This window comes from Myotis brandtii, unplaced genomic scaffold, assembly GCF_000412655.1.
Source record: "Myotis brandtii unplaced genomic scaffold, ASM41265v1 scaffold237, whole genome shotgun sequence".
Classification (NCBI taxonomy): domain Eukaryota; kingdom Metazoa; phylum Chordata; class Mammalia; order Chiroptera; family Vespertilionidae; genus Myotis; species Myotis brandtii.
This window is the reverse complement of record NW_005358943.1, coordinates 5,085,153-5,110,306: the sequence shown is the minus strand read 5'-3', so window position 1 is coordinate 5,110,306 and position 25,154 is coordinate 5,085,153. Positions and strand designations below refer to the sequence as shown.

The 25,154-nt window shown below is 41.1% G+C and overlaps 1 protein-coding gene and 1 pseudogene across 5 annotated transcripts in view; one reads left to right on the top strand and one right to left on the bottom strand.

The window, feature by feature from the left end:
• GRIN2B (glutamate receptor, ionotropic, N-methyl D-aspartate 2B) overlaps positions 1-25,154 on the bottom strand; it is a 441,978-nt gene that overhangs the window by 75,463 nt on the left and 341,361 nt on the right. The window lies entirely within an intron of this gene.
• LOC106726191 lies at positions 22,521-22,886 on the top strand (annotated as a pseudogene).

Genomic DNA, 25,154 nt, shown 5'->3' with positions numbered 1-25,154 from the left:
GTCCTTCCCCTGCACAGGCCTGAGACTCCTAATAGCAGAGATCACAGGATAGGGGGCGCTCCCATCTCTCCTCCCCCAAAGCTGCACAACTTAGCTCTGAGGACTCTGAAAAGTTGGGGGTCTGATAGCTATCGATTCTCTATATTCATACAAAATGTGTAAGTGTATATATATGTCTGTTTTCCCAAAATCAGATCGTAATATACACGTCTCTGCAGCTTGCTTTTCCCACTTCAGTGTACATCATAGGCTTTCTTCCAATTCAACAGATGGCAGATCTAACTCTTTTTAAGAGTTGCATGGTAGTCCATAATAATGAGTGTGCCTCAATTTATTTAGTCCTAATCCTATTGATAAATATTTACGATATTTCCAAAAATAATTAACCAAAGTACATAAGACATATCTTGTTATTTCCAATTCCTAATGATGCAGTCCCTGCCCAGAGAGCAAAGGGTGCCCGTCTCCCCGGGCTGCCTCTCTGGTCTGCACAGGAAGTCATGGTTTGAGATCCTGGAACGAAAGCATTTATTAGAGCCTTTTTAGGCATCAAAGGTTATTTTCAAAAATCAAAGCATTTCTGTTTCTTGCTTGAGATGACATCTGAGATCCAACACTAAACACTTGCCCCTTATTTTAAGCCTTCATCTGGCTTTTAAAATGCAAAATTTAAAACTATGTGCCATTTCCCTGGGCAAACTGAGGGGACAGGCAGTCTCTGCAGGGCATCCCGAGTCTGCAGCCCCTTCATCTCAAAGCTGCTAACTCTGGCTGGCATGTGTTGGTCCTTCCCCTGCACAGGCCTGAGACTCCTAACAGCAGAGATCGCAGGATAGGGGGCGCTCCCATCTCTCCTCCCCCAAAGCTGCACAACTTAGCTCTGAGGACTCTGAAAGGTTGGGGGTCTGATAGTAACTTCATTTTGCTCCATTTTTTTTATCCACCCCCCCCATCCTTTGTATGGCTATCGATTCTCTATATTCATACAAAATGTGTAAGTGTATATATATGTCTGTTTTCCCAAAATCAGATCGTAATATACACGTCTCTGCAGCTTGCTTTTCCCACTTCAGTGTACATCATAGGCTTTCTTCCAATTCAACAGATGGCAGATCTAACTCTTTTTAAGAGTTGCATGGTAGTCCATAATAATGAGTGTGCCTCAATTTATTTAGTCCTAATCCTATTGATAAATATTTACGATATTTCCAAAAATAATTAACCAAAGTACATAAGACATATCTTGTTATTTCCAATTCCTAATAATGAAAAAGCAGAAAAAGATATTTATGTTTTTAAATGCCCTGGATGTTTCCAGAACACTTCACAAAAGATGGACAGCAACTGAAATTCCTATCAGCAAAGCACGAGAGGGCTCCTCGCTCACATGCTCACACTCTCACCAGCACCAGGCGTTTATCACTGTTAAACGTATGCCAATCTGAGGAATAAAAGATGGCACGTAATGGCTCTCATTTTCATCTCCTTGACTCGCAGTGAGCTGGAGCACCTTCGCGCATCTGTTCACCATTTAGATTTCCTCTTTTACCCTCTAGTCACATCCCTCACCCATTTTCTATTGAGCTGTTTGTCTTTCTTATCTCCTCCGAGGGAGCTCCTGGTGTAGCATGATAGGAACACTGTACCTGTCAGATATGCTGGAAATATTGTTTTCACTCAGAGATTCATCTCCTGACTATTTTTTGTATCTTTTATGCACAAAATATTACTTTTACTTCTTTTCTTGTGAAGTAAAATGTCTTCTTATATAGAATATTTGGTTTTCTACCTCACTTTAAAAGAAAGGTCTACCCGTCTCTCAGCTGCTCTTTGTTCGTACTTGCACGTGGAGCTGTTTCTTACGTGCAGCTTCGCCTTCTGGGCGCACAGTCTCCCCTCTGTCAGCCCCTCCCATGTTTTTCAAATGCTCTGCCCTCTGCTCAGTTTCTCTCAGGCCTCATCACCTCCATGATGCCGCCCCTGGTCACTGCTACCCAGAGAAAAAAACTCCATTTGCTCTCCTGTAATAATTATGTGGGTCAAGCGCTCCCTTTGGCTCTCAGACTAAAATGTTAGTTATACTTAATACACAAATCCTGTCTCTGGATGGCTTTAAGCACTCCAGGGCAGGGACTATATTATTTTACCTCTTTGTGTCCCTTCTATGGGCTTGAACAAGAGTGTTCTCAGTAATTATCGACTGATGTCACTGGAGGGGAAAATACATCATACCCTCCACAAAGTCTCCACTAGACATCGCTCGAGTGTTCTCTCAAGAAGAGGCCAAAAGAGGTAAAGTCGGCCTCACTTCCTGCCTCTCGTCATTCTGTCTCTTCAGCCATCCGGATGGTAAGTGGCCATGGATGGGCTCAGTTCCATGTGGACTGTGTAAGTACAATGGTGCAATCTGCTACGCCGATCATCCAACAAGGCCAGTGGAGCAGCCAGATGCTCCTTCTCCTAATCATGGCAAATTCTGTGACCTTTGAAAATAATTTCCATATTCAAATTTGATCCCTGACTGCCTTGGCCTATTTGTGCTCCTGCACTTACTGAGCTGGGAACTTATGGCTCTGGGCTCACAGGCCGAAGGGAGGCCCAGCCAGCCAGCCTGGCACCTGTGTGGCTCTCCCAGTGATGCTAAGACATCGGTTGTCATCTCAGGCCTCAGCTGCTCTCCCTGGCTGACCCCTGCCTCTGCAAGAGAGCCTGGGGCTCCCTGGGGACTGTGCATTCCCCACTCAGAGTGATCCCTGTTCTCCACTGTTTCTCCCTCCACATCTCCTGCTCAGCAGAGTGAGGGGATGGGAAAGCGGTGAGTTGGAGTGGAATCTGGTGCCAAGTACCGAAGTGGCTGATTCCCTCGGCACAGAGAAGAGTTACAGTAATTTCAGATAACACCATGAACTGACCTATGATATTATTAGAGGAGCGGTAGCTATTATGGGCCAGGCTCTGGGCCGGGCATGTCACATAGGATTATGGTATTTCATTGTCACTAACTTCCCAAAAGGTAGATATTGTTATGCCCACAATATAGGCAAATGAAACTGAGGCTCACTGAGAGCTAGGATTTTATCTCTGATCCGTTTGCCTCTAAAAGCCAGCCCATGTTTCTTTCTCACACCATGTTGTTAAGAGAATATTTCTGACCCCTTTTTTCCTTAGCTTACTGTGATCTGAGAGAAAAAAGCCTGTCTTAGCCGTACAGCCTCACACCCTCACCTTAGCCTCCCAGAAACTATGATCGATGGTTGTGTCCAAAGGCTGCATGGCAAGTGACAACTGAAGTCCATGTGGGAGCCAGACTGGCGGGATGCTAGCAGGTGGCAGCAGCAGGCAGGGTGCTGATGAGGTGTGTGAGGCAGGTGAGTTATTTCATCTCTGTGCCTGGTAAATATTGTTTTTATGCAAGTTGGTGCTATTTTTTCTCCTCCTTCCCCCCTCCTGGTTATGACCATCACTCCTACCATTGAGAACATCGGTGCAATGCCTATGTGCCTCACTTCCTCCCAGAAACATAGTTTTTTGTTTGCCAGTGGCAAGGGGGAAATACTGAGCAAACTCCAACTTCTCAAACTTTCAACTCAATTTGTTTCAAAATGAAACTCCAACTTTCAACTTCTCAAACTTTCAACTCCAACTTCTCAAACTTTCAACTCAAATTTCAACTTTCAAAATATCAGGGTAAGCTTCACACAGTCCTTCCAGTTTTGTGCCTTCTATCTCCTTTTCCACCCCCATGGACCCCTTCACAAATCCTTTCCCAAGATTAAGAGCTCAGAAGGTTCCTATAAAATCCCCATGTAAGAAGCTCCCCAAGTCAAGCAAGTGATTTGAAGCCAGGCAGTTTGACATCAGAGCCTTTGCTTTCTGCCACTCCTCTTATTGCCTCAAATATTAGATAAGACACATAAGGACAGTGTCAGGCAAGTAGTAATAATTCTCAGCAAATGATCCAGAATAGTCCACCTGTCCTGTTCTCCTTAGGCAGCCCCACACGCCTTGGGCCTGCCATAGCACTAGAGATCCATGGATCCAGAGCAGCAGGAGGATGAAAAGCATGAAGTGGAAGCAGTGCCACCACCTAGAAGGCACCATGTTATCATGGAAGACCCTTGGGAGCCAGAGACAATCATATTGCTCCTCAAACAATGCCGACTGGACTGATCCCAGCTCACTCTGACCTTTGTCTCCTGATGAGTTTCATCACATCCTCCTCATGATCCTCTCTACATTTTAAAGGTATGTAATATGTTTAAAAACAAGGTTATCTCCAAAAATTCAGGAATCTATGTATAAATCTTAAACACACTAGGCTATTATCTCTCTCAAGTACATCTCAGGACACTAAGAAAAATGATGCCAATGGATGCACATTCAGTAAATCAACCATCCCAGTAAGCAAAATCAGGTTCTCAAGCAAATTTTCAGGAGCTAGAAAAATTGGCCAAGCTGGGAGCAGGACCTCATCAGGTGAGATTGTGGAGAGCTGTTTTTAGCATTGCAGGGTGTTCAGGCACAAAGACCAAACAGAAAAGTAATGGGAGACATTCTGAAAAAGGAACATATTGCGTAAGTATAATGACAGTGTTTTCCAGACCACAAATCTGAATGTAAACTCGAATGATTGTGAATGTGTTTTCAGGGACAACAAAACGGCATAGTTGAGAGCATGATCACTCAGGAAACCCAAGGCATAAGGCTGAAAATATATATGAAAAGAAACAAGGCATAAACACTGAAAATACACATAAAAATTACTGAGGCAACAAGGGAGCACAAAGAGAAGAGGTCAAAGTCATTGAAAATACATCATAATTTTAAAAGACTAGACCACAGAGGAAAGAACAAAAATCATAAAAGATGTGATCTGTGTCCAAAAAGGCACCTCATAGAATTCATGACATAGATTCCTCACACCTTGCTAAGGACATGCAAAAGTGCACTAAATCCCTAATAATAACAGTCATTCTAAGATTGGCTGGTATCTACCACCCCTCCTTAGCCAGAAAATGCCAATTTTATGGACAAGGACACCTGTTAAGTATGTAGTAAATAGTTTTTATGGAATATTCAAGATTATGCTGTCATAAACTAGGATTACAAAGTCATTCCATTCTTCACTGAAATTCCTTCCCCTAGCCTTGGAGGGTAGAAATGACAGAAAAGGATCGCATGCTGGCTTTTGTTCTCAGATATTCTATCTCTTGCCTGGATTTCTCTAATTGGTTTCCCCACCTGCAGTCTTATCTTTCTCCAGTTTATCCTCCACTTGGCCTCAAGAATGATCTCTTAAAAATACAAATCTGCCCTGTCCAGTGTGGCTCAGTTGCTTGAGCATCGTCTGATGCCAGTTTGATTCCCGGTCAGAGCACATGCCCAGTTTTGTGGTTTTGTCCCCAGTCAGGGTGCATAAAGGAGGCAACCAATAGATGTTTCTCTCTCATATTGATATTTCTCTCTCCCTCTCTTTCTTCTCCCCCAGTCCTCCATCTCTTTTTTTCCTCTCGCCTCTTGTCTTCATGCTTTCTTTTTGTCTTATCTCTTAAGGACTCCTAGACTTTAACTGATAACAACACACTATGCTGTTTCTTCCCTGAATGCCTTACCTCATGCTGGAATTCCCTATTTTAAACCCCTACTCTTCTGGATGACACCCACTCACCTTTTAAGATTAGCACATGTAAGATCTATTCCAAGTAGCCTTTCCTCACCCACCCCCAGGCTGGGCTAAGGAGTTAGGTGTCCTTCTTTGGTGCTCTCCAAACACCTTGTACATAGCTCAGACACTGAACCTGCCATAGTACACTGTATTTAACTGCTTATGTGTGTGGTTTCCTCCAATAGACTATGAGCTCCTCAAGGGCAGGAATTGGGTATTATTATTATTTTTTGTATCCCCAGTGACTAGCATTGGAAATAATAGTACCACAGTGGACACTTAGTAAATGTTAGTTAAACAAATGAGTGACTAGGGTTTTAAAAGGGGAATCTGCTCTTGGCAGATAATAATATATATAGTGATTCTATTAATAATACCAGCTAATATTTATTGAGCATTTACTATGTGTTTGTCAAGAACCCTGCTAAGCAATACACACACATTATCAAATTTATCAGAAGTCTTATAAGGCAGATATTATTTTTATATCCATTGACAGTAGATTATATTAGTGGTACCCAAAGAATCATATATCCCAGTATCCATGCCCTTGTGTAATCCCTTCTTCAATGGCTCTAGATTTGGCCTTGTGACTTGCTCTGACCAATAGGATAGCAAAAAATGTGACATATGTAGAGACTTGATGAATGACAATGTAATGGACCTGGCCTTCCTGGGATGCTGCTGACAACTCTGAAAAGACTTTGGCCATCCTCTTTGAAGATGAGCAAACATGCAGATGAGGCCCAGCTGATATCCAATACCAGCAGTTAGACACAGGAGTGAGGCCATTTTGGATTACCCACCCTTGGGTGAGCCACCAGATGACTGCAGCGGATGAGTGACCCCATGTGAGATGAACCCAAGAACCACCAAGCTTATCCCAATTCACATTGCCTACCCAAAGAATTATGAATGACAATATGATAGTGGTTTCAAGTCACTAAATTTTGAGGTGGTTTTACATAGCAGAGGTTAACTAAAGTATATACACTTTGGAAAAAGGCTACACATATTGGGCCAAACCAATGAAGAAGATAAGAAGCAATAAGAAAGACAAACAGAGATAAAATTAATAGACAAAATAGAACCAAGTTCTTTAGATCTCTTTAATATAAATAAATACAGTGCTGACGTAAGTCCTTCTTAATTGCAATGCTGTTGAAATATTGCTAAACATAGAGCAGGAGGTTCTATAGTGCAGCCTTGGCCCTACCACTGACAAGCCCTGTGAATGTGACAAATCATTTTACTTCTTGGAATCTGAGTTTATCAGCAAAGAGGGAAGATATATATATATGAATGTACTTGTCTATGTATTGTATGTCTGCACATTTTACTACTCCTAGTCTTTCAGAGAATCAAATGTACATCGCACTATCCACATATAAGTATTGATGTTATTGATATTGGTTAATAAGTTTGGGTTACAGAAATTACTAATGATTTACCTATGAACCAACAAAGGCCGGTTGATCAGTAAGGAGGATGCTATAGAATGGAGAGCCAGAAGTGACACTATCACCATGTTTCTGTGTATCAAGTCATGTTTCTCTAATAGTTGTTTTAACACCTTTAGCTTCAATGATATTTTATCATTTTCTTTTATAAGGTGCTCTTGGGACATCTTGTGTAACTTTTTTTCAGTGTTTATAATCTATTTTTACATCACCCATTAAAGGTCAGGGGAATATCCTGGTCTCAAAACAAGAATACTAAGTCAGGAGTGTGAAGACTAGGTCAGGCTCTGCCTCTAACCAGCCATGGGACCATGTCCCTTAATCTCGATGAACCTGATTCTTTACCTGTAAATCACAAGGGTAACAACATGTACCAAAATTACCCATTAGGGTTCATGAGTGACATGCGGTAAGTATGTGGAAGTATCTTGAAAAGGGAAGTATCTACTCCTTGCACAAAAGCAAGATAATATAAGTGCTCCCATTCAGCAAAAAATACCCAGTGTTTAGAGGTATTTATTTATTTAGTGGTATTTATACTGATGATGAGTCAGACACTGGGATAAGTGGTAGGTTGTGCAGGGGAAAATGGGGAATGACATTTTCAGATGTGACGCCATTTGCCTGTGGTCACATAATTAATAAATGGCTAAGTTGGATTCAAATCCTTATCTACCTCCCTCCAAAGCCTGAGCTTCTCTTATGATGCTGGGAGGCCTCCAAACGGAACCTCTTCAGGCATAAGAGAGCAAAATTATTGGCCAGGTAGTTTACCATTAAAAGGGGTCACCAGCTTGTGGCTAAAGAAACAGATGATGAAAAAAGTGCTGGAGGAGAAAATGTCTGTTTATAAACACAGCTTAATTAATTAGTCAACTCAGATGAGGCCGAAAAGGCGGGTTTCCAGATCCCTGACATGGAGAATTAATTAGCAGAAAAGCACCCGTCCCCGGCCTGGGATGCCTCTTCAGACACATGGTAGAATTAAATTGCTAAATTTCTTCAGTGCCCCCCCCCCCGCTGACTTCACTAAATTGCCCCTGAACTTAACTAAAGCCATTTTATTGGGGAAAAGATTAACTAAAACCATATTGAGAATGACAACTGAACTGAAAAAGATCCACCAATGAAAGCTTCAAGTGCAGTCCAGAAAAGGAGAAGAAGATTCCAATGTTTCTAGCTTAAGTTAGGAAGGGTCAGACTAAAGTGAAAGTGAAGTTAGGTTATAGCCCACTCACACTTGGAAATTACCAATGTGCACCCACTAAGGTAAATGCAGTAGAAAACCCAAGCAACACTCAAATTCCCACCCGGCAGAGCCACCACGTTCACTCCCACTTTGATCAAGGCTGTCGCAAAAGTGTTCTGGAAAGCCAGTGTCCATACCATGGCCTCTGTTTTCTCATTAATTCTGTTTTTTTAATAGATAAAAGGTTATTTAGGAAATAGACAAACCCTTTCACCTGAGTTACTTGCTATAGATGTGAAGCATGTGCAAAATCTGTAGGCATCATAACAAAATGGGGTTGGGCCAGCCTAGGAGAATGAATTACTTGGAGTCAGCGTTAAATGAGACGTGTACTGTTCCAGCTCTTGTGTGACTTTGCATCAAAGTGACTCTCCAGGGATGGGTACCTTCTCAGCTTCCACGGTTAACATTTTCTGGGGGTGCTCAGAGTGCTCCTAAATTGCTGTGTAATTTTTTATCTGTGAATTTCCATGTATGCTGCAGTTGTTTGGGACCTGTCCTCTGCCTAATGAAGCAGAGGAAGCTAATGAGGTATGAAGTGACTTTGTGCCACACAGCAAACAGAATACAATGTGCACAGAGAGAAGTGAGTGAGGGGTCAGGGCAAAGAGTCAAGTGTGTCTTGAGGGCTGGGGACTGAGGGCTGGGAGCTGGGCAGTGGGTGGAGGGACATCATACAAGGTCAGATTCCACTAGGATGGGGGGCCAAACATAGACTCTCAGGTCTGAAGTGATCCAGAGAGCCTCAATGGTTTTCCAACCAGGATTTATACTAGAATCATCTGTAAAGCAACTAGAATGCTCATTCCTGGGCCCTGGGCCAGACTAGTTATGTTGGCATTCCTAAGCAGGATGTAGTATAAACCACAAAATATAGGGACTTATTTGGTGATTCTAATGGACAGCAGGATTGAGGACCATTCATCTAGACCAGGGTTGGGCAAACTTTTTGACTCGAGGGCCACAATGGGTTCTTAAACTGGACCGGAGGGCCGGAACAAAAGCATGGATGGAGTGTTTGTGTGAACTAATATAAATTCAAAGTAAACATCATTACATAAAAGGGTACGGTCTTTTTTTTTTTTAGTTTTATTCATTTCAAACGGGCCGGATCCGGCCCGCGGGCTGTAGTTTGCCCACGGCTGATCTAGACCCATCTCTTTATTTTACATTTTACTAATGGGAAATGAGGGAACAGATTTGGTGACACACAAGACAGAGTGTGGGACAATGATGTTAGGTGACATTTCACTGAATGGCCCTCAGCAAATCTACTCTTCATTCGCAGCTGCAAGCTGGCTGTATGGGTAAGGGGATCTCACTGCAGGATCCTTTGCCTTGCCAGGCTTCACACTTGTGCATGCTGGTAGACTCCTCCATCAATGTGGAGTGAGGCTGAAGGGGTTTAGACCAGGGGTGCTCACAGTGTGATCCTAAGACCAGCAGCAGCAGCATCCCTGGGAAACTTGTTAGAAATGCAAATTCTCAGGCTTCACTCCAGACTTACTGAATCAGCAACTGTGGGGGTGGAACCCAGAAATCTGGGTTTAACAAGCCTGGTATATGCCAAAGCTTGAGAAGCACTGGTTCAGACCACCATTTTTCAACGGTGGGTCTTCAGAGACAGGGAGCAGAGTGGAAGGTCATGGCAGCAGGAGCTTCATGAGGACACTGGCCCCTGATTCTGAGGGTGAAGGCTGGCAGGGTTTTCTGGAGTAATCAAGGACCACAGGGTAAAAACCATCTACAATGAGGATTTTCATATTTACCATGTGTCACCTGCCTGACCTATAGCTAGCTGGTGGAAATAAATTGCCTTTGTTCCCTTAAAGGGATCTGGTGCCAAACAGATAAGTGCCTGCTTTGAAAAAGTTCCAGGTTTTTCCTATGATGGGGGTTTATTTGGTACCCTGCCTGGTATTAACTATTCCTACCATCAACTCTTGGTTATGCCTCAGATAATAAGAAAGATGCATAGAATAGTAAAACAGATAACATTTTGTTTGCAGAATGTATTCACTACTCATACCCAGTCAGTGACACAAGCACCCACCCCCAAACCCACCCCCACCTGTTTCTCATTCTCACTTGGCCCTTCTCAGTGCCTACCACACAGCTGTTGACTAGAGGACTGTGCCAAAAGGATGGAAGAGTGGGTCACAGCAGATAATACATTTATAGATAACAAAAAATTCATGTCACACTTTGCTGACCATGTCAGTTCTGAGCTGCTACACATACATAAGAAATTCTTCATACTCAAGATGGACTTAAAAGCAAAACGAAAAACCCATGTATGATTTGGCTATGTTCCTAACTCATCTTTTAACTCACCCTGGAATAGAAGGTAGAAATAAATTCTCTGACCAGTAACTACTATGTGTCCTGTGCTGGACTCTGTGTGAGGCCTGCGGGGGCTACAGAAGGCAGTAACACAGATTCTGGTTTCAAGATGCTTATAATCAAATGGAGAAAAAATAAATACACATACTTGAAAACAACTTATAACATCTGGTGTATTAATATGGCAGGGTACCTGCTATAAAACGTATTATAATTCCAACACAACAGAATTTCATTTCTAGTTCATGAAACTGCATGAGATTGGCAGGGCAGCCTCCTCCATGCAATTATTTGGGACCCAGGTCACTGGAGAATTGGTCTCCAAGAAGGTGTCTCCATTCCAGCTACTCAGACACAAAAGGAGTGTAGTTGAGCTTGTGTGTGGGGTTTTATGGGCCAGGCCTGCAAATGACACCCATCACATTGTATTGGCCATGCCCAACTGAAGAGAAGTTGGAGAATAGAGTCCAGCGATATACTTAGGAAGAAAAGCAAACACGTTTGGGTAAAAAGCTACAGTCCCTGTCATACTAGGCATAGTTGGGAGGGTATGTGAGGCCCAGGGGAAAGTCAGTTATTTTGTTTCATTGTTTCCCATTATCATGTATTCTGTAATTTCTGAGAATCCTACTACCTATACTTATATACTCCTTGATTTTTCCTTGAGTTCAGTGGAATACTACACAGTATAGCCCACTCCAGACATGAGTGTTATTGGGAGGTTCTGGAAAAATTCAGCAAAAGAGGGGCCTTCAAATGATGCTCCTTTTGTCTCTTTTAGTCCCACCTTTTAGCCAATATCACTGGTTAATACCAGTGCATGAAAACCACTTACCAGGAAGTGATCAATTTTGTTCTGCTGCCTGGACCAAGGGAGGATCCAGTAAGGTAGGACACCAACTGTTTTACTTAGTGTGAATACTTGTTCTAGTGTGAATAGATGTTACTACTAACAGAAGGTTTAAAAGAATTATAGAATGTAGAGGACTATGGGGAGATTCCTCTTCACATTAAGAAGAGCAGGATGGTGAAACAAAGTCAGGAGTACTAAAGAGGGACTGGAAATGGAGAGAGCCATTTGCATTTTTCCTCTTCTTCTATAAAGAAGGGGACTCAAAAGACCCTCTTTAAGAGCTCCCTCTGGGTGAAGAACAGTCACCTATCTCATTTCTCCCTTTCACTACCCTGCCAGCACTTTCCCAGACATTTTATTAGTTCAGGGAGGAGCAGAGGAAGATGGAAAAGCATCACACATCTGGACTTACAACCCCCTGCTGCTTTTCCACAAAGATAACTTTCTAATTGGGATCAACAGACACTTAGTGTCTGTTGGAAACAACAGACATAGGTAGTAATCAAGAGGTTGAGTGTGAGCACAGAAGGATAAGCAAATACGTGAACCTGGGATCTCTAACTTGGTGCCTGAATCTAGCCATTTGCTTGCTTTAAGCAAGACATTCTACTTCATTTAGGCAGTTGGATGCAGTGAGGAAATGAATATATGTTTGAGTTTCCACACATTATGCTTGAAAAGGTGTTTTACACCTCGGGCATCTTATGGTGGAGATGTAAGTGCAGGAAGAACTTTCATGTACTGATACCTGTAATTAGAATACAAGTTTGTTCTTTAATCCATTCATTTAATCACTCAACAAGTATTATTATACACCCATCAGAAGAAGGGCACTTTTCTGGGTGCCAGGGATAGAGATGAACAATCCAGGCCCCGCCCTCCAGAAGTTTACAGTCTAGTGAGGGAGAAAGGGAATAAGCAGATACATATGAAAATGTCAGCTAGTGAGAGCTGCTATTAAGAAAATTAAACATGGGAAAAAAAGGTGTGTGATGGGATTTACTCTGGGTGCTCAGTGAAGTCTTCTCTAAAGAGGGGACAGGAGAGCAGAGACTTGAATGAGGAGAGAGTCATGTGAGTATCTGAAGGAGGAAGATTTCAGGCAGAAGACGCTATAAAGGCAAAAATCTTGCTGTGGGACCTTCCTGGGAGTGTGCAAGGAATAGCACGTCATCTAGTAAGGCTGGAGGTGGGAATCTGAGAGAAGAGTGGCAGGAGATGAGTCTAGAGAGGGAGGGAGGAGACACATCATATAGTAAGGCTTTAAATTGTTGTGTTTGCTGGAGGAGCCATTGCAGGATTTTGAGTAAATAACTGATATGAACAGTTAGTTTTGAAAGTAGCACTTTGGCTGCTACATGAAGAATCGTCTATGGCAGTGGTTGGCAAACTGCGGCTCGCGAGCCATATGCGGCTCTTTGGCCCCTTGAGTGTGGCTCTTCCATACCACGTGCGAGCCGCAGTTTGCTAACCACTGATCTATGGGGAGCAAGTGTAGATGCAGAAGGTGAGTGAGGAGACGATACTTTGTCCATCATGGTAAGCAATAGGGAAAGTATGAATTTGGTATTTTCAGGATATATTTGGAGGATAAAGATGACAGAATTGCTGGTGAATTTGATATTGACTGGAGAGAAAAAGAGGAAACAAAGATGACTCTGAGGTTCGGAACCTGAGTCACTGGGTGAATGGTGGTGCCATCCACTGAGACCCTGTGCAAAGCAGTGAACAGTCCTTGACCAGTGCAAACATGGATGCCAGGCGGTCTGAGGTTGATGCCCAGATATGCTACTTATGATCCCTGTGACCCCAGGCAAGTTCTCTCTGTATCTCAGTTTCATCCATTGTGAAGTGGGGATATTAGTAATACCTATCTCATGAAGATGAAAGAAGTTAATAAGTGTAAAGCACTTAGAACAGGGTGTAGGAAGCACTCAGTAAATACTGGCTGAAATGGGGAATGTGGAGAGTGGGAGCAGACCTGCAGAGAAAATCAAGAGCTTGATTTGAAGTAGGCTAAGTCTGAATTGCCTATTGGATATCCCAATAGAAATGTCAATAAGCAGATGGCCATTAATTCAGGGGAGAGTGCCAGACTAGAGATACAATTTTGGGAAATATCCATACATAAAGATATTGCAAGTAAAGGGATTGGATAGTATAATCTTGCCTTTATTAAGCAAATACAGACAATGAACAATAAATTTACATAATCTGAAAGCTAAGAAGGAAAGGCAGGGTGGCAGAGCAAGGTAAAGAAGAGCTAATGTAGACTGAGGGACAAGGAGGCTTTCTTGAGCAACTGATGTTTAAATTGAAACCTGAAGGAAGAATTTCCGCTGATAATTATGCTCAGGGCTCCTCTTTGTATATTTTTAGTTATAACACTCATGGCCCATATTGGGCACGTTGAAAAATCTGAGTATAGAAAAGGACAATGAGAAATTAATTGTGCACTGTATACATTTCCTTAAGAAAGATATCAGTTGGTCTTCTTACATGAGATGCTCTGTCTCCAGTAAAGTTTTGGTATCCACTAGTGAAAGGAAATGTCAGAATTTCCATACATTTTGCATTTTCAAGAATGCAAAGAAATAATGCATGGTTTAGTCAGCATTTTCTCAAAATGATCATAATCATGACACAGGGCCTTACCTAAGCTAACAAATCATTATCCTTCATAACCTAAGTGTAAACAGACCCCTGATGAAAAGGTGTTCTTTGGTGTTCAGGACATTAGACCTGTGATCTATACATAGAGGCTGTGTATGTTAAGATGCCTCTTCATACAGTCCACCTAATATTTTTACACTCTTTTCCCTTTACCTTCTACTTTGTTTATCAAATAAATAAAGCCCATGCTGCATCAACAAATTGTTGCAATAACTCAAACAGAGCTTGGTTAAGAGTCTAGGCCAAAATGATGCCGCTGAACTGTGAATAAGTGGGCAGGTCTGACTGGCAAAGGGGATTTAAAAAACACAGATTAGATTTCCCACTGAAGTGGAAAGGAAGGTTTCTAATCTTCAGAAAGACCTGCTGTCATTTCTACTGTCCCAGATGGTGAAAGTTCTGCATTCCTTGACCTGAGCCAAAGATCATATAAAAGAAAACAAAGCGACAAATAAGATCTGCTCAATAAACCAAGCAAAAGCCCATTTCCAATGGCTTTAAATACAGAAGATGTAACTTCCCAGACAAGGACACTTCCCCTGGCCTTATTTTCTGCACTATGGTTTGCAAGGTAACTAAAAGGACCTCCTAAGAGACTAGTCCAAGGTATCCCACAATACCTGGACAATACAGTAATATACTTAAAGGACTCTGAATTTTTGTTTTTTTCTTGCAAGGAGTAAACCCAGGCCAAGATATGTCCATATGCATGCTTAAGTGTATGCTAAGCGACATGAATGGACAAGTACACGCAGGCAGAAGGAAGTTATTAGCAGAGGCAATCACTGGGCACCAGGCACTGAACTGGGGGAAAGTAACATCTGGGGAAAAGCCATGCCTTCCTCCTGAAGAAAGTCAAAATTGGAGTTCATAGTTTTCAGTCTGACTCTCAGTCAAATGCACAAGAAAGGGACTTTTTTTAAATTTGCAAGTTAAACACATCTCCAGAGTGTAGAATTCCATCTCCATTTATGGGAGGGCACTTGAACTCTCATTTCAAAATGGTCTGTCTTAATATGTAAGAACAGAGCACAGATATCAGCCTTTAATGCTGAAGAACCACTTGGCAAATGTGGATGGAGGGATCTTTTAGTAAGTCACAACTCTCAGAGAACTGTGTACTCCTAGTGACCTTACTACCACAAGCCCCATCCTATCCTGGCTATGAAATGCAAATGGGTCTGAATTTTCTGGACATAGGACATTACCCCTCTTACACCACTCTTGGTTCCTGTACTTATGACAACCCATGGTGAAGATGAGACATTCTCTTCACCTTTGTTGTACCCCATGGGAAGGAAAAAGGAAATGAAACATAACATTTAGGGAATACCTCCCATCTTCCAAGCCCTGATGAAGGTCTACATACACAGTGAGATGTTAGATTTTCTCCATTATACTGAGGAAGGAATAATGTTCAGGAAAGTTGAGTAACTTGCCCAAGGTCATCGAGCCAATAAGTTGCAGTGTCAAGATTGAAACCCAGTTGTCTCCCCAAAGCCATGTGCTTTCCAGGGAAGAGAGTCTGGTTCTGATCATGCCTATCCTACGAAAGGTCCCAGCAAAATTTCAGTAACAATGCTTCTTGATTCATACACTGTGACAACCGGTCAATAGCAGACCTTACTGCAGCTAATGCCTTGGATCACTAAAATAAAAAAGATTTTGCAGTGGTAGAGGCAGTAAAAGCTGTCACAGTGTTCACACATTGAGGACTATTCTACTACCAGGTAAATTCTGCCATTTTCAGCAGCCAGTGTTAATAGCTTTTTCATACCTGAAGACCATTAATAGGTCACTTCTCAATGTTCAATCTCCCATTTTCTTTAAAGTTCCCACGTGTGCTCCATTTACTGCCCTTTTAATCATTCTCTTGTTATCCAATAGACACTCAGCAGGTTCTCTTTAATTTCTGTGAATTCTGCAATTCTCAAGGAGACCCAGCATTTCAGGAAGATTGGAAAAGTACAGTATGTCTTGGAAGAAAGATGTCTCGATCAACACTCAGAACACTCTTGTAAGAAGCATACTGTGTCCTCTGCTGGGGTTTCACAATTCCTTTCCTTCATTTCACTGCAGCCTTTTTATTTACTCTGTTTCTTACCTAGTGCTCCCTGTCATTGTTCCTTCCTTTCTTTCCTTTTATTCTGACTCTACTCATATTGTCTTTTCACCTGTCTCTCCCTTTTACTTCTTAAATTTCCCATGTTTTTTTTCTTTACACTCTCCATCTCTTATTCTTTATATTTTCTTCCTCTTTTATATTTTAGAGACAAATTGAGTTGAAGTCATCCAACCCTGGTTCCAATACTGATTCTTCCACTTAGTGTGCCCTTAGATGATTAACCATCCTGTCCCTTCCCTCAGTGTTCCCATCTATGAAATATAGATGTCAATTGTATTTATGTTTAGGTTTGAATATTAAATGAGATAACCTGTGTAAATCAGTTCAGGACTTCATATGGAAGTAGAAAATCAAAAAATCATAGGCAAGACCCCTACTTCTGTCCTCTCTCTTGTCCTGCTATTGTTAATCCTACCTTTTCTCTGTTACTCCTCACAGCTGTTGTGTCTGGTCCTGGCTCAGCATCCAGCTCATGCACCCTCACTATGTCGTGGTATTAGAATGAATTCACATCATGGCCTATGCTCCTCCATTCCACTTTATGTGGAAATAATTAGACATTACAGCATTTTGGATATAGACAAAATGTTCAAGCATCTCAGTGATGTGCTGATTTTAAAGAGTGGTCACAACAACAAGATAGGGTGTGGTCAAAGCAGGTTTACAGTTGTGAGTACATGAAACACAGTTTTTATTCCTATATTATTATTTATTAATTATTGTATTATTTTTCATATGGACAACTGTAAACCTCCTTTTGCCCCATCCTGTATTACATACTTCCAGACCATTCTGAACCACCTATTAAGAATGAAGAGCTTAGGGTCGAGAAATGGCCAGGTTGCCCTGTCCCTCCAGGAACAAAATGTGGACTGAGAGGGAGCCTACCCAGTAGGTCAGGGCCTCACTTGTTACCTACCCAGACAGCCAGAAGATTATGAAGTTTGTTTTAATTGGAAGTTTTAAGCAATATTAACTACTATCTCTTATACCAGATTAGTTTTTGGTGGACATAATTCAATTATAAGGAAACTATTTAAGAGGGAAACCTACCACAAAACTCCAGTAGTTTTTCTTACCATAAGACCCCAAATATATACATTGACCTGCATTGTTGCAAACTGCATCCTCTGCTATATACTTGCCTCATGTTTGCTTTGAAGTCCACTGTAAGCCACATATCTCTTGGTAGTTCTCAGCCTGACCTGCCATTTCCATGTCTCAGACTTTTCTTGTCTTTATTTTCTCTGAGTTTTCGACTTCCTATTGCCCTTGTCTTTACTGAACTTCATCCTGTTGGTTTCTGATTACTTGTCCAATTTGTAGAGGTCATTTCCAATTCTAACTGCATCCCCCAAGGCTTTAGCCTCCACTTTAAATTCAGTCTCGTCTATGAACTTAATGAGTATGCTGTTGTGCCATCCTAGTCATTGATGACAATCTCAACAAGAAGTGAATCCAGGACTGAGCCCTGAGCAACACCATTTTTATGTGTTTACTTGTCAAAAGAAATGTATGTGTTGTTAACAAAGTTCAGTTTTGAAAATATATGCCTCTCTCTTCAGAATCTGGAATCATCCAGGTAGAATTTGTGACATTTTTGGCAATTCAAGGTTGTAGTTCCATACAAATAAAATTAAATAACTGCATTGCTCAAAATGTAACATTCTTTCTTTTAAAATAAAATCTCACTAGTTGGAATGTAAGAATCAGTAACTATTTTCACCTTTCTTCCCTGGAAATCACTCATATGCACACTATGCCCCACTGAGGGGGCACTGGGTGGGGAGGTAGGGCCCTGGCTTTTAGTTCCATCTCTGCCAGTCAGTGTATGTCCTTGGGTGACTCACCTAACCTCCATGAGCTGAGACCTTAGTAAATTAGGGGTCTAATAAGATGACCATAAATGTGCCTTCCAGATCTGAGAGTCTGTGATTCTCTTGATTAAGAACCTAATTATTCTCAGTAGCAAATTACTACATGCACTCTTTATTATAAGCTTTTCCCATGATACTTATATTTAATATTATAACTTTGAACACATTTAAGAAGTGACAGTTAGACTAGCTCTGCACACTGTCTAGAATTTATTTGCCAAAAATACATATTCATTTGCTTATGTAATCCTTCTCCATGTATTCTCACATATTTGAATGGTAGCTATGTGCAAGGTGCTCTGATGTATGCCATTCCCTTGTGATAACACTAACAACCAATAATCTATTTCAGAATCCCCCCAAAAATGAGGAAATAGAGGTCCAGACTGGTTTGGTAACTGCCCAGGGTCACAGAGCTCGCTTGTGGCAGAGTTGGAGCTTGAACTTGGGTTTCTGGGCACAGAGTTCTGAGCTCTTTCCATGTAGCATGCACCCCTGGCCAACTAACTTATTGTTCAAACTCAGGATAGCATATGCTATAAAAGAAAATACTATCAATTATACCAACAATCAACTAAAGTGCCTAGTCACACAATGAAGGACCATCTCTTTTTTTCAATAATGAAGGACCATCAACACCGTCCTTAGAGACAAAAGTAGTTCTAAATTTTCTTACACTGGGATATGTAAATAATTTTCCTTAAGAAATATATAAAGCCTATTTTCTAAAGATACTTGGCTCTAAGTCTGGAAAATAATCATAATTTTGCACAAAAATAAATAATTTCCTCCTCCTTCTCTTGCTTCTCTTGTCTCTCCTCCTTCGCCTCCACCCCCAAGCCTTAATTTTTTATTTTCTTTCCCACTTGGTATTGGATTAGGCCTCCAGGTAGGAGGAATGATGTCAAATAGCTCCCTTCCCTGAACTTCCTTAACATCTCTATCCTCCAATTCACTGATTTCTCTGATTCACTTGAATTTTCCTGCAAGGCAAGATCTACACAAATAAATGTTTAAACAGCGGGAGGAAAAAAGTGCAGAATCTGAAAAGCTAGTTGAGAAATCTGGGGAAGAGTAAAAAGAAAGACATATATTTGAAACAAATGATTAGAAGAAACTCAAAAGCATCATTTCACCTCAGAAATTTGTTTAACAAATTAAGACACTGAAAGCTTTTTTTTTTTCTTTTTTAACTCCCCAGACAATGCTCACTAATAAACAAGGGAGCAGTTCGCAATAGCTGCTACATGGAGCAAAAACAAGAACCTGACACAGAGTAAATCATAGGCGGTTAATGATCAGAAGTTCCTCTTCCTGAAATTACAAAAAAAAAAAAAGGATCCGAAGAGATATATGTAATGTTTCTAATGACATGCTCATGAACAGAACCATCTACCCTCTCCTTCCTGAGTTGTTCCTTTATTACGCATTTGTCTTCCTCTAACTCTAGCCATTGATTTTGTCTCCTTTAATATTCTCAGAACACCTGCCTTAGTGTCTCTTCCAGATAGGAAGAAAGAAACTCATATTTGTTATATGTTTTACATAGATTATCTCCTGGAATCCTCACTGTAACTGAACATGGTAGACATTGTTATGGTGAATAAGCCCTACAGTGACCCCCACTGAGTTACTACTACCTTGTACAATCTCCTAACCTTGTGACTTATTTCTAACAAATAGAATATGGCAAAGATGACAGAATGCTACTCCTTAGATTAGGTAATGCTAATAGCAAAGGTGATGTGATTATCACTCGCATGATTATGCTATTTTATAAAATTTCTTAAGATACTGGAGGGAGAAATTATCTTTTTGGCCTTGAAGAAGCAAACAGCCATATTGTCCACTGCATATGGAAAGGGCCACATGGCCAAGAGTTCAATGTGGCCGCTAGCCAACACCCAGTAAGAATCAAATAGCTACCAACAAGTGAATTCTGCCAACAAAACAGAATAAGCTTGGAAGTGAAAGTCTTCCTCACCTATGAGAACACAGCATGGCCGACCCTTTCACTGCAACCTCGTAAGACCCTGGGGAGAACACCCAGTTAAAGACATGCCTGAATCCTGACCCCCAGAAACTGTAAGGCAATAAATGTGCACTGCTAAAGCCACCAGGTTTGTGAAAATTAGTTATGTAGCAATAGAAAACTTATACAACTGTTATCTATATTTCGTGGAAGAGGAAAGCAAGCTTTGGAGAACATAAGTGTGCCAGCTTTGGAGAACTTAAGTGACTTTGTTCAAGGTCCCATAATCAGTAAGCAACAGGACGTATGTGTGAACTTAGGTCTCTTTAAAGCACAAAGGTCAGATGCTCTCCAATACATTATGTTGCCTTTCCACATTTCCCTTCTTATTACCTGACATTATTGATGACATATTACCAGGTATGGGTCACACTATGATTCTGGCAGTTATGAACCTATACTGTACATGGTCTTAAAGTTAAAAATTGAAGAACTCAAGTCATGTGTTCCTCACCCCCTCCATGGCCATCCTGTTGAAGAAGGCTGCCCACTCCTGACCCTGAAAGAGAGGAGGGAGGACAGGAAAAAGGCAGAGTAGAATGGAGGGAGCCATGTTGGAGAGAGGTTCTCACCCACTCAAAAGGGATATTAAGTGAATGTCCTTCAAAACAGAACTGCACCACCTACGATAAAATTCTGAGGATATAATAAGCCTCCCACCAGGAATACCCAGAGGCAGAAGCCCGAAACTGATTTATATGGCTCCGTACTTTGAGTTGATCCTGGGCAACAATTAATCCTGCAGCTTTGCTTCAATACAATTGGTTTGGGTTGGGCGAAAGAACACTGACTTTGAGCTTGAAAAGTTAAGGGTATCTTAGGGGCTTATGTTTGATGTGGCTTATAGAGGCTGAAATTTCTCTCGTTAGGCTTTTCAGCTGTAAGGCAGAGTTGGACTGTTACTTCATATGTGCCTCAGTTAAATTACTGGAACAGTAATAAACTAGGCGTGTCAAAATTTTGACATGCCACTTTACATGGCAGCATATCTAGGAAGTAGTATAAACCTTAGCTCTACCGAGTCCATCATAATTCTCAATTTCTAAAGCACAGCTTCAGAAAGAATTCAACAAACAGTTATGACCCTATTCCATGCCAGGCCCAGGGCTGAGAGCTAGGAGGAAAACAGGTGAGATGTAGTCCACAGCCTCCCAGAGTCTATAATCCTCTAAGACAGAGAAGCATGCACATCAATAACTAAACAACCTCCCAGACATTTGGAGAAGATCAGGCGACAGGTGGAAAAGGCCGGAGAGAAAGACTGTCATTTGCTCTAAGAATTTCTAGAATTTCAAATCCCTCCCACTGCTTTTCCTTTGATGAAAGACATCTATGATAATAGGCAGGGTCCAGTGGAAAAGGGGTATGAGATCGATGAACAGTTTTCCACTTAATCATCTTCACCATTCAAGTAAAAGGCATGTATAGACAGTGTGGAATGAGTACTTAAGAATACAGATAACTAGACCCTGTGATCTAGTTAAAGAAAACTAAATTACATGCCAAATTAAATACCTAAGAGGCACAGGAGATGTAGAAGCCTTGTTGCATCTCCTTTAGAGTCCAGTATCTCCTTTAACTTATTAGGATATTGGTTTTAACGTTTATACCTGGTTGGCACTGCAAGGGAGAGAAGGAACAAGGAAAGGGATAAGAAGAAATAACCTGGGGACTATAGCACGAGAGTAAAAAATGCTAGCTTTAATCAAACACTGGTTTGAATCTGGGCTCTGCCACTAATTTCCTTGTTTTATCTTGGGCAAGTTACCTACTATATCTGAGCTCAGTTTCCTCATTTGGGCCTTCCAGATAGCTGTTAAAAACAAGTAAGATGATAAATGCGAAGCATGTATGTGGTCCATAGATAGTGAACACTCAAAGGTTATTTTTTGAAGGAAGGAATGAAGGTACGAAGGCAGGCAGAGAAGACAGAAAACAGAGGGAAGATCACTGGCTCTTCTTTGATTCTCTTATTTTCCTTGATTATCTTAAGGCTTTCCTCTGAAACCTCTCATTTATCTACCTTCCTCTTTTAACAAGAGACCAACTAGTGCTGAGGACTGATTGCTCATGGTTTCCGGAGGCAGTTCCATAGGATTCAAGGTGCTTAGTGGAGGGGGACCCCAAAAATAAAAAACCATGACAAAATATGGCATGTTTGAAGAAATACTACAGAAAAATTAAACCATTTTCTTTACTATAAGCATTTTTAGGTCCTCTTTCCGCCATCTTTCCATGCTGCCATAATGGTGCACATAAATGTCTTGGCTGAGGATCTCGAGTATCAACAATGCTGAAAATAGAGGGAAATGCCAGGTTCTTATTAGGCTGTGCTCCAAAGTCATCGTCTGGTTTCTAACTGTGATGAACACATTGGTAAATGTGAAATTACTGATGACCACAGAGCTGGGAAAATTGTTGTGAACAAGTGTGGAGTAATCAGCCCTAGATTTGATGTGCAACTCTAAGATCTAGAAAAATGGCAGGACAACCTGCTTGCATCCCATCAGTTTGGTTTCATTATACTGACAACCTCAGCAGGCATTATGGACCATGAAGAAGCAAGATGGAAACACACAGGAGGGAAAATACTGGGATTCTTTTTCTAGGGATATAATATATATGTGCAAATAAAATGCCTCAATGGGCAAAGTATTTTTTCACTATTTTTTTCCTAATGTACATTTTAACTCTTCCAGATGATAATATAGTAGATACCATCTCCCAAGTTAACTTGCAAGAAACCAATTTTTCATAGTGTATCACATGAGGCTAGAGTTTCATGGCATACCCTCTTGAGGAATACTGATGTATGTCAAGATAGACTACCAGTGGGCATCACACTGTCTATCTGAGGGACAAAGTCCCCAGAAAAGACTGTTAATAAAATAATCTGGAAGAAGAACCCCATGTTCCCCATCAACTAAGCTATACTAATCATTCAAACCTCTCTGGCCCTCTGTTTCTCATTTGTAAAATAAGAGGTTTAAGATACATATTCTAAGTACCTTTCTCACTTTAATAGTTGAACACTTGCACATGGGCATGAACTACACAATTCAAAAACTGTTCACATTACTCTTTTACTTCTTAGATAACCAGCAATTCACTTCTAGGAAGCCTTCATGATGTTCCCTGAGCACCCACCACAATCTGTGCTCTGTGATAGACGCTCCACACTCTTCAGGTTCTTTCAATTGATTACTAATGCAAGGACTCTCCTTATGAACAAGATAGAAATGAAAAAAAATCACTTTAAATCAGCGGTCAAGACTTTCCAGAGCTTAGCCATTTTATATTCTTCATCTCTCAATAATCCTATGTCAACCTTGGGCACCCAAGGCAGGGGCACTACCCCAGGCCAGGATGGCATGTGGTAGAAAAGAGAAAGAATGACAAGACCTGATTTTCTTATAAGAAGGAAAGGTACTATGGATCCAGAAATGTGAAAAGGAACCAGACAGTATTCTGAATAGCTAGAAGCACAGCGACTCTGACCTCCATTCAAATGAGGCATATGATCAATAAAATTAGTCATCAATCATGTGTAAATAGATAGAGCTCCATCTTTTCCCAAACCCAGTGGGGAGAGGGACCTAGGAAGAAGTTCAATTTCCTTTGAGAGAAAGATAAAAATTAGAGGAGAGGGGCAAGAAAAATATCCCAGTGCAGACTTCTTCAAGAAATAGCTATCCTACCCTAGTCAGTTTGGCTCAGGGACTGATGGGTCCCAGGTTCGATTCTGGTCAAGTGCACATAGCTCAGTTGAGACTTGATCCCCAGCCCTGGTCAAAGAATATGTGGAAGGCAACCAATGGATGTGTCTCTCTCATATTGATGTTTCTCTCTCTGTGTCTCTCCCCCTCCCTTCTACTCTCTTTAAAAATCAATGAGAAAATATCCTCCGGTGAGGATTAAGAAAAAAAAAATAGCTATCCTAGTTTTATATTCTCCAAAGCCAAGCATATAATGATGGTTCAATGAATGTTAGCTGATTGTTTGACTAGTGTTGATTTTCTGGCATTTGTAGAAATTCTGGGACAAAAATAGAGGCCAACATAAAATCCGTCTGTTTCATTGGACTTTAGGACCTATTGCTGATTTTCCTGTTGGCCTCATGTTGACCCTACACTTCTTAATATGAACTCTTCCTAACACTTTCCTAACCATGCTTGGCACTGTTCTACATCAGAGGTTGTTTCAGAGTAACAATATATAAAGTTAGTCCACCAGCCCAACCAAAACCCTATGATGTTCAGACGAACCCATGTTGCTCTGTGACTTAATATTTGTGTGATTCTGAACAAGTTATGTAACCTCTGCAGATCTGGGTTTTCTCATCTATAAAATTGGAATACTGTTTACCCAATGGGAAGTGATGTGGATTAAATAAGAAAATTTAGGATTTCATTTACTCATTCATTTAACATTTATTGAAACTTCACCATGTTCCAGGCTGCATTATACACTAAGGATATACTAGTAAGTAAAAGACTCAATTTCTACTCTTCCAGAACTCAGAGTCAGGGGAAAAGAGATGTGTAAAATGAGCATGTACAAGTGTATGGATGAATGATATACTAGTAAGTAAAAGACTCAATTTCTACTCTTCCGGAACTCAGAGTCAGGGGAAAAGAGATGTGTAAAAATGAGCATGTACAAATGTATGGATGAACATATGTGTTAGTTGGTTCAGGAATACACATACTCAGTTTCTAATTCAAGGAGGTCAGGAAAAGCTCACCAAAGCTGGCAACATCTGAACTGAGCCTTGAAGAGTCATTAAGAGTAGCCAAGTAGAAAGATTAGAGGTGGGAAGACAAAAAGCTGACCATTAGAGACAAAGGGAAAAGCATATATAAGTGCAGGGTGGTAAG